Source organism: Callorhinus ursinus, unplaced genomic scaffold, assembly GCF_003265705.2.
Source record: "Callorhinus ursinus isolate GAN/ISIS: 27379988/994484 unplaced genomic scaffold, GSC_fseal_2.0 scaffold1, whole genome shotgun sequence".
NCBI classification, from domain to species: Eukaryota; Metazoa; Chordata; class Mammalia; order Carnivora; family Otariidae; genus Callorhinus; species Callorhinus ursinus.
The window spans coordinates 72,478,847-72,490,916 of NW_027397063.1; the positions used below are offsets into that span (position 1 = coordinate 72,478,847).

Below are 12,070 nucleotides of genomic sequence, written 5' to 3' on the forward strand. Positions count from 1 at the left end.
AACCTTAATAAAGAAAATTTGCAAAGAAAAAATATGAATACATCAGATTGATAATAGAATACAGCTGGTCCTGTTGGTGGCTCAGGTGATTAAAGTTGTCCATATTTTGTCACAATCCTCCAAACCAGCTATTTTAAGGTTGATTTAACTTCTCAGTTTCATAACATTTTGATTGCTTTAAATTCATCTTGTACAGACTTGTATCAAGTGAATGACAACCCATAATTTTGGCCTTTTTCAAGAGAAACAGTTTGAGGGAGGAACAGAAGCTTATTATTCCTGGAAATTGTCAAGTAACCAAGCACTAGATTTCAGTAGTACTCTTTCATTTTCTGCTGGCTGCAGGGAAATGGTTTCCTTCAAAAAAAGAAAAAAAAATCCTAGAGGGCCTAAGTTCTAGGCAGAAAAAATCCCACCAGGGGAGAAGACACTATGTGAAGAAGGGAATACTACATGCTAACACTTGTTTGGCAAAACAAAACCGAGGAACCCTTTCTATTTGAGAGAGGTATCAGAAGGACCTACAATCCTGAAAAGATTCCGTTTTGCTTCCTTTAGTCATCAATATTCCTTACAACAGGATTTAAAATCTTATTTAGATTCTTCAAAAACAGGAACTAAAATAATTTTAAAGTGTCAGATCATGTGAAAAATGTGAAAAGTGTTAGAGCTACAGCAAGTGTCAACCCTGTATGAGAATACAGTGGGCCAGATAATCTGGAGGGGAAAAAAAATCTCCCTAGAAATGCTGGGGGAAAATTTAATAAACATTCCTTACAATACACAGCTGAGTTTCTAAGAAAGTAAGGGCAATACGAGTCTAAAAATGAAAAGGGAACTGAAAACCAAAGCAATAAGCCCTAAGCTGTCACTAAGACTGTCTTATAGATTTGTTGGTCACATTAAGAGCTTGGGTTTTAATGTCAGAAAGAAGCTGAGACCTTAGACCCTTGCAACATAAGAGACTGAAGCAAAGATCTTCCTAAAACCAGGATTCTTGAAAAGCTACATCCTTAGTGAAAGGAAAAGAGGGAGGGAAATCTGCCTATAAGCACAGGAAGATGACAAGAAAGATCATCTGTCTCAGCCTGGACTCAGTGGGGGTAAATTTGTACTCTGTAAGAATCTATAACCAATATCCTGCTTGTAGGTGGATTTGAGATTTGAATTTACACTATCTCCTTAGGATAGGAAAAATCAAGCCAAGAAATTAACATAAAAGATGATTCTGAAAAAGGATACTCTGGGGCACTTGAAAAAAGCAAATTCAAAATTTCTCTGGAGACAGTACTTAACACAGGCAAAGTAAGTTCGACTGATGTTCAAAACAAAAAATTTTAAAGCACCACATGAAATAATTCACCACGAGTAAACAGCAACAGAAACTATAAATAGCAGAGGTAGACTCCTAAAACTTTAAGTATGAGAAACTATTAAATATATTTAAAATTATTAAATGCAAAAATTAAAGAAGTGCTTGGCCTAGTACTAAGTACTAAGGATACACTTACTAGAGAGATTAATGGAGAGTGAAATCATCAGATTCATACACTGAGCACAGATCACTCAAGTGATTTTATGATGGGAGGACCTGGAAAACCAAGACTGAAGGTAGAAGGCTATTACACAGCAGTCAAAGTGAAATGGGGACTAAACTAGGGTTGTGATGGTAGACCTAAAAAACAGCAGACAGAATTAGGAGATATTTATAAAGTAAAACTGGAGCTTGGTGACAGATTGGTTGTGGGCTGGACGGTATAGGAAGGAGTCTATGATAACTCCTAAGTTTCTAGCTTAAGTGACGGCTGAGTGAAGTGAAGATGTCACAAAATGAGATAAGGATTGTAGGTAGAAGTGTTAGAAGAAAGAAGCTAAGTGCAGTTTGGACTATGGCAGATTTTAGGAACATCTTTATTTTGATGTTGAATAATAAGAAATTCAGTAATCTAAAACATCAGGGTTACAATTATAGATTTCTAGGGGTGCCTGGCTGGCTCTGTCAGCAGAGAGTGCAACTCTTGATCTTGGGGTTGTGAGTTCGAGCCCCATGCTGAGGGCAGAGATTACTTAAAAAAAAAAAATTATAGATTTCTAAGTCATGAGAGGAAACAATGTATATGAATAAACTTGTCCCGGGATAATAGATAGAGCTAGAAACCAGTGGACAAAGAACTAAATTCTAAGAATAGTTATAATATGGTCAGATGATAGAAACAAAATCCAACTCAAGAACTATCATAAAGGTATAAAAATCAGAAGGGCACAGTCACAGATAGCTAAAGCATACAGAACTTCAAAAAGGAAAGGTGATTGATCATCACTGTTTAACACAGCACTAGGATGGATAAGATCTGAAAAGTGTTTATTGGATTTAGAAATTTGGATATCATTGGTATCTTTAATAAGAGGATGTTTTATCTTCCTAATTAAACAGTAAGTACAGTGATGGGTGACATCCAGCCTGCAGACAAATGAGTAATGAATGAAGTATTTGGTGGTGTGTAAGAAGGGAGGGAGAGAAACAGGAGGAAGGAGGAGGGGGAAGGAGAGAAGGCAAGGGAGGAAGAGGGAGGAAATGAAAGAGAAAATGTCAATATATGTATAACTGGAATCCCTGAATAAGAAAACTCCAGCAGTGCAATAGAACAAACAGTTCAAAATACGATTCAAGAAAACTTTCCTGAAAGTAAAAAAAAAAGAGAGAGAGAGCGCGCGCACAAGACAGACTTAAATTTAGATACTGAAAGAACACATCATATGCTAGGGAAAAAATGGCATAGAATGGTTACACCAAGGCCCAGTGCAGTCAAGTTCTGGATTCCAACAAGAAACAGCCAGAAGAAATGATCAGTTAATTATGGGGGGGGGGGGGGGGGGGGGAACGGCTGCCTAGGCTAGGATTTCCCCCACAGTGATATTCAATGCCAGAATGTCATAGAGCAGTATCTTCAAGATCCTTAAGAAAAGCCAAAATGTTTTTCAAAATAAAAACTAGAGTCCAACAATTTGAAAATGTAACAACTGGAAAGACTATTGTTTTCCTGAACCTTTCTTCCTGAAACAGCTTCAGCAACCAAGAAATGGCCAGGGAGACCACAGCAAAAACCCTGGTGATAAGCATGAACTACATTTAATGGCAAAAGTAAAACAGACTGATATCCTCTGATGATGAGTAAAAGATTTATATTAAGACAAACAGGGAGGAGAAAGTAAAGGTGGAGGTAGAAAAGATTCATTGGCTTCATCTGTAAGGTGGTAGTCAAAAGATAACCTTTAAATCTCACAATTAAAATTGGAATTAAAAGCCTGTTTTAACAGGATAAAAGCAAATACTGAGATAATGGTTAAAATGTGGTAATGAAGGAGGGGTTGAGGTGAAAGGAAAAAGAAAATACAATGCTAATTTTTATCACTGCAAGGAACAATGCCCAAAGAAATAGAGGATCAAGGGAACTATACCTTTAGCTATAATCCTAAAGGTAATCATTGGAATTAAATACACATTCCCAAATATCAGAAGTACATGCACAAATAAAAACAGAGTAAGTGGTGAAAGGCTTCCTTAAAAAAAGAAAAACAAAATACATTTGGTTTACCTCACTTAGGATTTTCAGAATAAAATCTGAAAAAAGCAAAAAATCTGAAATCTCAAAAAAGCAAACCCCCAGTTCTATGTAGTAAACAAATACAAATACACAGTGATCCAGAAAGATTGAAAATAAAAGGATAGGCAAAAGTATACCATGCAAAGAAAAATCAAAGATGTGCTATTTCTGTCAGATAAAGTAAAATTCAGGCTAAAAAGGGCAATTATATGAATAAATAAATCATGATGAAGATAAACTTACTTCTATAAGCTAAATTACTCTACAGTACATACTAAATTATACAATGCTAACGTTCATAAAGCACAAGATGGAAGGAGAAACAGAGAAAAGAGCACAATCCAAAAGGCACTTTATTTCTCACTGTCCATGAGAAATCAGGTGGAAAACAATGAGTAAGGATTTAAAAGGTCTATAAAAAATCTGATTGATAATGAACTATTCTCTGTGAAAACACACAAAGCACTGTATTTCAAATGCTCATTGAATACTAATGAAAACTGACCATATCCTGGGCCACAAAGAAAATCCAAATAAACTCCAAAAGGTAGCATTAGTACACACATTATCTGATCATGATACAATAAAACCTATCAGAAAATAAGGTGCTTTATCCACTTAAAAATAAACTTTCTCTAAAACTCTTCAAAGAAAGAATACCAAGTTGAAGATTATATACAAAATAATGAAAATGATACATATTGAATTGATAGCCTTAAATAAATCTGTAAATTGATATTTTTAGAACACTCCATCCAACAGCATCAAAATATACATTTTTTTCTTAAGTACACAGAACATTTACTAAGATAGATGATGTATTTTAGGCCATAAAACAAGTTTCAAATTTAAAAAGATTCAAGTCATACAAAGTATGTTCTCTGACACAATGGAATTAAATTAGAAATTAATCAAATAAAGATGACATCACTATAGATTCTCCAGACATACAAAGGGTAATTAAAATGTCATGAGCAACTTTTTCCCAATATGTTTGACAACTTAGATGAAAAGGCCCAATTTCTTTAAAGATAGAAAACACCAACCCTACTCAAGAAGAAACAGAAGAAATATATAACCTCCTAAAAATTTGCACTGGTAGTTAAAAACCTTCCTACAAAGAAAACCCAAGGCCTTGATACTTTCAATGGTGAATTCTATTAAACATTTAAGGAAGAAACAATGCCAATTCTACACAAACTCTTCCATAAAGTTGAAAAGCAGGGAATAATTCACAAATAATTCTATGAGGCCAGGATTACACCAATACCAGAACTACACAAAGACATTACAAGAAAAGAAAACAACAGATCATTATTCCTCATGAACACAGATGTCCTTATAAAACAGATGGTACATATTAACCACATGACTTTATCCCAGGTATGCCAGGTTGATTTAACATTCAAAAATCAATCAATACAATTCACCATATTAACAAATGAAAAAAAAAAACTACATAATCACCTCTATGGACACAAAAAAACAATTTGACAAAAATCAACGGCATTTGTTCCTAAAAATAAGAGAATCTCAGGAAATTAAGAATAGAAATTCCTCAACCTGATAATGGGCATCTTTGAAAAACTATAGCTAGCATCAAATTTATAAATCAAAGACTGATGCTTTCCCACTGACATCGGAACAAGACAAGGATGTCGGGGCGCCTGGGTGGCTCAGTCATTAAGTGTCTGCCTTCGGCTCAGGTCACGGTCCCAGGGTCCTGGGATCGGGCCCCGCGTTGGGCTCCCTGCTCAGCAGGAAGCCTGCTTCTCCCTCTCCTACTCCCCCTGCTTGTCTTCCCTCTCTCGCTGTCTCTCTCTGTCAAATGAATAAATAAAATCTTAAAAAAAAAAAAGACAAGGATGTGTACTCTCAAAATTTCTATTCAGCATCATACTGGAGGCCATACTAGAGCCAGTGGAATAAGGCCAGAAAGAAATAAAAGACATCCAGATTGGAAAAGAGGGAATAATTCTGTCTTTATTTGCAGACAACATGATTATCTATGTAGAAAATCTGGTGGAATATACAAAGAATTATTAGAGCTAATAAAGAAGGAGTTTAGCAAGATTGCAGGATAGAAGTTCAATATACTAAAATCAGCTGCATTTCCATATACTAGAAACAAACAAGCTGAAACTGAAGCTAAAAAAAAAATACTATTTACAATAGCGTAAAAAAATAAATATTATGCAACTACCAAAGTGAAAAAAAGACATTCTCCATGAACCAATATAAAAAGATCTCCAAGATATACTAAGTGGCAAAACAGTACAAAATCACAAATATCGTTTCCTATTATTTGTGTTAAAAAAGAAAAAAATATGAATGGGTGGGTGGTTAAAGCTGTGTATATTTGCTTGTATTTACATAAAGAAAATCTGGAAATATGCATAAAAAGTTGCAACGGTGAGAGGCAGGTGGGAACTGGGCAGATGGCATCACGGTGGAGACAGACGTTTCACTGTATACATTTTTATACTTCTTGATTTTTAAATCATACAAATGTATAATTAATACAAAAAATTAAATTGATGTTTAAAAAAGAACAGACACAGGTAATACAACAATGTACAGTCAATCTCAACATTACAGAAGAAGCTATAACATGGAGACAAGGATATACACAAATATGTCTAAGCCATATTTATATTTATATAAAGCATCTACTATAGACCAGGGACATTGCTAGGTGTTAATGATACAGATTTAACAAAACATACATATCTTATAGTTTGGTACAAAGATTTATTTTTTTTATTTTTTTTAAAGATTTTATTTATTTATTCATGAGAGAGAGAGAGAGAGAGAGAGGCAGAGGGAGAAGCAGGCTCCCAAGGAGCAGGGAACCCGATGCGGGACTCGATCCCAGGACCCTAGGATCATGACCTGAGCCAAAGGCAGACGCTTAACCATCTGAGCCACCCAGTGCCCCAAAGATTTTTTTTTAAAGTAGTTAACAATGAAGTATGATGACAGTGAAGAGAGGGGAAATATGAAATGCCAGGGAAACTTACAGCAAGGAGGCCTCACCTAAGTTGGCCTTCCTTGGAATGGGACATTTAAATGGATATCTGAGAGACAGCAGTAACCAACCAAACTATAGGTAAGAACATGCCATCCAGTGAGAAGGAACAGTAACTTGAAGGACAGTCCAGACATAAGAGACAGTAGAGAACCTTGAAGACAGAGAGACAGTGTGACCAGGGCACAGAAAGCAAAGCCTGGCACTGGATGAGGAAGGGACAATGTGCAAGATTCTGGACTTTATTCTAACGTAATGGAAAACCACTGAAGGGGCCTTTAGCAGAGAACTAAGATTAAAAATTAAGAATTGTGACATTATTACAAGTGGTTTAGTCTTAGAATACATGTGTAGACTTTAATTACTTCTTTGCGAATCTCTACTATGTGCCACTCACCAACTTCCATTCCCTGCAGCACTTCCTAGTTCTCTTAGCCTAAACTCTCTCCAATTCTAAATTTCTGCTCACTCCCTTCTCTTTCGTTATCCAAGGAACCTTGAAATGCCTTGAAAAGAGGACACATAGGAGACTTCCACTTCTAGGGAGCTAGAGCAGACATATTTGTCCCTATCTCTCCTACTAATGTAACTAAAAACCCTGCACAACATATACAACACAAACAGAAGACTCTAAAGATGGAAGAAGGCAGACCTACTCGGGATCTCAGGACCTAAGGAACAACACAGTGGTGAGCTCCCTGGTTCCTTTTTACCATATATCCCAGACTTGGAACTGAAGAAGCTTGGCAACCAGGAAATGCCCATGCACACAGACAGAAAAAGGCTCATGAAAGCTACTCTCTAATGAAAGCTACTCTCTCTAGCCAAAAAAAAAAAAAAAAAATACCAAAAAACTTGTAAAAATATCTGCTCTAAAAAAAAAAAAATATCTGCTCTATTCTGGCCAAACAGCACAGAAAAAAAACGTGGCCCCACACCCACAGTGACAGTTAATTTTATGTGTCCAGTTGGCTGGACCACAATGTACCTAAATATTTGGTCAAACATTATTCTGGTGTGTCTGTAAGCAAATTTTTAAATGAGATTAACATATTAATCAGTAGATTCAGTAAAGCAGGTTGCCCTCCCTAATGCAGAAACATCTGCTCTTCTTGGGTCTCAAGCCTGCCAGCTTTCAGGCTGGAACTACATCATTGACTTTCCTGGTTCTCAAGCCTTTAAGACTTGGACTGGAACTACACATCAGCTCTCCTGAATCTCCAGCTTTCCAACTGACGATCTTGGGACTACTCAGCCTCCAGAATCAAGTAAGCTAGTTCCTTATCATCATCATCTCTCTCTACACACACACACACACACACACACACACACACACACACACACACACTTTTTATGGTTAAAGCAAAAATCATACTACTGTGTGATGTGGTTCTATATATATACATAGAGAGAGATCTATATATGTATATATCTATATATGTCTATATCTCCTATTGGTTCTGTTTCTCTGGAAAACCTTGACTAATACACCCGCCCATGTCAGCAAAAGCTGTGTGGAAAACCTAGATTTTCACCCTCCACAGCATATAACAAGGTACCCCAATTCTCCCTCCACTGAGCAGGATGGCATCAGAGAAGTCTAAGAAAGTGAGGACTTTCAATCCCAACAAGGCAGTGACCAATCCCTCCTCCTCCCACATGGAGAGTGCTAGTGGAATTCATGTCATGAGGCCCAAGGAGTGGTGTCAGAGGAGACTTATAAGAGAATCAGAACTTTCACCAATGCCCAATCTGGTGGTAGTGATGTTACTCTCACCATGCGTCAATGAAGGCCACATAGGGACAGTAATGAGGTATTCCTATCCCTGGCCAGTGAAGTATCAGAGAAGACTTAGTAAGGAGCAGAACTCTCATCTCTGTCCAGCAGTGAGGATGAGCCCCCTCTACCAGGTATCAATGGAAGGGAACCTGTACTTTTACCTCCACCTAACAGTAAGAAGGTAGAACCCCTTCCCTTGTCAGAGCAGTATCAGAAGGAAGCAGCTAAAACAGAAGTTCAAATAAGATCTGGAGTCTCACAACCTAACACCACAATGTTTAGGTTTCAAAAGGAAATCACAAATCATACCAAGAACAAAAAGATCTCAAACCGAATTAAAAAGTGATAATCAAGAGATGCCAACATTAAAATGGCAGAGATGTCAGATGATCTGACAAAGATTTTTAAAGCAGCCATGATAAAACTGCTTCAATAATTAATATTACAATCTTAAATAAAAATATAGAAAGTTTGATCAAAGAAACAGAAGATATAAAGAAGAACCAAATGGAAATTTTACAACTGAAAAATACAATAACTGAATTTTTAAAAAACTCAAAGGACTCAACAGCATAACAGATAGTTCCGAGGAAAAAAATGAATGAACTGGAAGAAAGAACAGAAATTTCCAATCTGTAGGAGGAAACAGGCTGAAAATAAATAAATAAATAAAATGAACCGACACTCAGGGACCTATGGGACTAGAACAAAAGACCTAACGTGTCATCAGAGTCTCAGAAGAAGATAAAGAGTAGAACTGAACAAGTACTTGAAGACATAATGGCCAAAAATATCCCAAATTTGGCAGAAGACACTACACAGATTTATCCAAGTATGATCAATCTAAAGGAATCCACACCAAACACATTTTCAAACTTCTGAAAACTGAAAAGAAAAAAAGAAAAAACCCAGAAATCTTCCAAGTGGCATTAAAGAGTTGACACCTGTACGAAAAACAATTTGAACGACTGGATTTCTCATCAGAAACCATGGTGGTCAGAGCAAGTGGCACAGTATTTTTCAAGTGCTGAAAGTAACTGTCAACCTAGAATCCTAAGTCCAGTGGAATATCCTTGAAGCATGATGGGACAATCAAGACATTCTAAGATGAAGAGACTTTACTGTCAGCAAAACTACCCCCAAAGAATGGCTAATGAAAGTTTTCTAAACAGAAAGGAAACAATAAAAGAATGGACACCTTGGAACATCAGGAAAGAAAGTACATAGCAACAAGGGTAAATGTAATAAACATTCCTTGTCTTGAGCTTTCTTATGTTTTATGATTGAAGCAAAAATTATAATACTGTGTAATGTGGTTCTAAATGAAGAGTAGGAAAGGGTATATAACTCAGAAATAAAAAGCAGCAAACAACTGACAGATGCAACAACCTAGATGAATCAACAGAGAATTATGTTGAGTTAAAAAAAAAAAACAAAAAACAAAGCTAATCCCTAAAGCCTACATACTATATAATTCCATTTACATAACTTCTCGAAATGACAAAATTATATAAATAGAAATAATTAAAGATTGCCAGGGCCTAAGAAGGGAATGAGGGTGGGAGGAAAGAAGGTGTGGCTATAAAAGGGCAAAATGAGAGATCCTTCTGGTGATGGAAATGTTCTGTATCTTTACTATATGGGTCAATATGCTGGTTATATACAGTTGTATTATAGTTTTACAAGATGTGCCCATTGGGGAAAACCACATTAAAGGTACTTGGAATCTCTCCGTATTATTTCTTACAACTAAATGTAAATCTACAATTATCCCAAGACAAAATTAATTTTAAAAAAAGAAAAAGGATACACATAGTTCTCAACTCACTTAAATAGAGCTAACTTACTCAAATTAATGCTTTCCCTGGCTTCCTAAAGAAACCAAATCCTTATCAATTTTGAACATTTAGAACTATAAACAAGATGAAATATTAAAGCCAAATCTATTTCCATATATTAAACCTTCCTTTCCAGTATCTAATTATGAAGAGACAAACTAGATTGTCCAGTGGATTACCCCTGGTGGCAATCTCCTAGATGCCTGAAAATAAGCTAGGTGGGATCAGTAGCTCTCCATCTCCCAGGAGTAAGGACTAAGCACAGACCCAACTTTGCACAGGATCTGGAGTCAGAGGTAGGCAGCGGACATTCCAGGACTAGTATATGACCATCCTGAGCAGCTGGTGCCCAAGCTCAGACGATCACCCCACTTAGCCCACTGGGAAGGCTGCTCTCACAAAAGCCCTAAAAGAAAGGAAAATGGGAAAGGACAGGTCCTTCTCTTGAAGCAAAACCTCGGTCCATCCAGTCAGACCTGGTCTATGCATGCCTCTCCACGGGATATTGAGAGATCAAGGGCCTACATGCAAACTTCTGACCCTTCTTCCATTAAGTTCAGCCTGTGCTGGGTGCTGCTTGTGGCTATCTCCCTGAAGACTTTCAACACAAACACAGTGAGAAATACCGGCTTTAGGAATATTCCTCTCAGTCTCAAAACCCGGCAGAATGCCTCTGAAAAATGGCTGAAAGTTTGGTCTCCAAAATTAAAAAAAAGAGAAGAAAAAAAAAGAAAAAGTAAATATTTCTCTAATCTCTTTTTCAATGCACAGTGCTATAAACTGGTCACAGCAGATTACTTCTCTTGTTAGATAAGTGTATATATTTAAGATTAAAGAAGGCAATAGATATGTGAATAAAACAACGAGCTGACAGACAAAAAACCTAAATTTAAGCCTGTCAATTGTTTGAATGAGTGAATAGATCATTTTATTGCATTGTGACTATCTTACCGTCTACCAACTGAAGATAACCTCTCTGGCTTTCCCTCTTTCATCGGGATGATGTGAAAAGAAATGAGACAGCAAACGCAGATTCCTTTGCTTTTTGGAGTAATGGCATTCATTCTCATAATTTGTATTCTAGAAGTCAGTCAGGTAATGAAAACTGCATTCTTTGAAAATGATTCAAAATTTTAACAAAGCCTGGAATATATATATACCACAGTAGACAAGCATTCCTAAACACACACATACATAGACCAATAGATCTCTCTCCACGAGCTATCAGAGGTAGGCAGCTATATTCCAGTATTAGTATACAAACACCACAAGCAGCTATGTGGATGTACGTGTCTCTCTGTACGTATGTGTGTGTACTTTTCCTTCTTTTTTTCCAGGTATGATAACAAAACAAATCTTCTAGGAAAGACCTAACTCCCCAGAACCAACATTTTAATCAAGCCTCAGGGAGAAGGTGTGCTAGACACCAACACTGTTGTCCCTTCCTCAAATCACCTCAAGGAAGTATGAGTTAGAAAAGGAGGCTCCTACTGCTTCACTCTGTGTTCAGCTTTTAGTCTCTGTCCACTCTTTGGCATGAACTCCTAATACAAAAACATATGCTAACAGCGGCTACAACCATGGCCTTGAATGACCTGCTTCTCATGGAGGGGAAAATGAAGCAGGAAGGAGAGTCTGAACACAATTAATGTAAGGCTTTACTTTTAAAATCTTTTAAAATATTATTTTTCAAATCCTATTGGCTTGCTTCATATTATTAAAATGCCTCGTGTTTATTTATACCTCTACCTTGTTTCATAAAAAAAGGTGAGTGTAGCAAGATAAACTATCCCAAAATATATGAAACTGCTTCCACAGT

General features: G+C 36.7%; 1 protein-coding gene across 5 annotated transcripts in view; it reads right to left on the reverse strand.

Annotated features, from left to right (window-relative positions):
- Positions 1-12,070, reverse strand: part of VPS8 (VPS8 subunit of CORVET complex) — a 254,459-nt gene that overhangs the window by 172,723 nt on the left and 69,666 nt on the right. The window lies entirely within an intron of this gene.